The following is a 1092-nucleotide window of genomic DNA, read 5'->3' on the forward strand; positions in this document are numbered from 1 at the left end:
TGTATAATGTTTTGTATAATGTATCTAAAATCTAAATCTAATATATATATATATATATATATATATAGCTGGGATTTATAAAAAAACAAAGACGAAGACGGGTGTGTTAACAAGGAATAGATGTATTAGTTTAATGCTCGGGAAGTGAGAAAGTCTTTTACGTTTCGAGCCTACGCTCTTCAACAGAAAGGAACACAGAATTAAGCAGAGAGAGAAAATAAAAAAAAAGGTTTATTGGCTATCCAGGAAGAAGCTCGAGGTGTATGAGGTAGAGACAGAATGAAACTGGTATATGAATTTAAAAACAAACGGGATCATAAGGGCTAGAACGCCTTTGATCAGATCAATCAATGCTGAAACCAGTATTAAACATCAAATAACAATAACTAAACTAGTAACTTTAAACATCGGTTAAATAAGATTATCCATCTATAAAAACACAGAAGTCCCTTTAGGAATGATTAAAAACCAAAAATCGACAGTCAGTCAATGAAAGACCCTACCTACAGTGTGTGTGTTTAGCATTCAAAAAACGCTTCCTGAGGTACTTTGCCGCAGATTTTATTTAACATATGCTTTTACTTACCTCACTGCAAACAACTCGAACAAACTTGTGCAAACAATTAATTTCACTAGCTTCTTCCCACTATCTGTTCAGTGCAGACGTAATACAGTACAAGTATGTATGTAATTTATATCTGGAGTATGCGTCAATATATGCTCAGAAAACAGGTATTGCAATGAACACCTGACCTTCAATGTGTGTGTGTGCATATTTATATCCCTCGCTCTCTCTCTCTCACTTCACTCCCCCCCTCTCTCTCTCTCAACCTCGCTTTCTTTTTCTCTGTCGAAAAGAAGTCAGCTGTAGTAGTATCCAGAGAAGTATAGATTCCGCCAGATCTAAACCTACTCGTGACAAGCCCACCACTGCCACCAAAGAAACAAGTCAAGTTCAATGCTGTATGCGTGCGGTGCGTGCGTGCGCGCGCGACATACCCACACAAATGTGCCCCCTCCCCGAATTTGTTTCCTCATAACTTTCAGAAAAATGGATATTATTCAATGAAATTTTCCACAAATATGCTTCAG

The 1092-nt window shown here is 37.3% G+C and overlaps 1 protein-coding gene across 1 annotated transcript in view; it reads right to left on the bottom strand.

Annotated features, from left to right (window-relative positions):
* Nucleotides 1-778, bottom strand: part of LOC106883195 (uncharacterized) — a 12666-nt gene extending 11888 nt beyond the window's left edge. The window contains exon 1 of the mRNA XM_014934116.2: nucleotides 587-778. The gene's annotated coding sequence lies outside the window, so the exon portion shown is untranslated. The remainder of the gene's footprint in view (nucleotides 1-586) is intronic.
* Nucleotides 779-1092: the final 314 nt, after the last annotated feature.

The sequence above is a fragment of the Octopus bimaculoides genome, chromosome 7, assembly GCF_001194135.2.
Source record: "Octopus bimaculoides isolate UCB-OBI-ISO-001 chromosome 7, ASM119413v2, whole genome shotgun sequence".
NCBI lineage: Eukaryota > Metazoa > Mollusca > Cephalopoda > Octopoda > Octopodidae > Octopus > Octopus bimaculoides.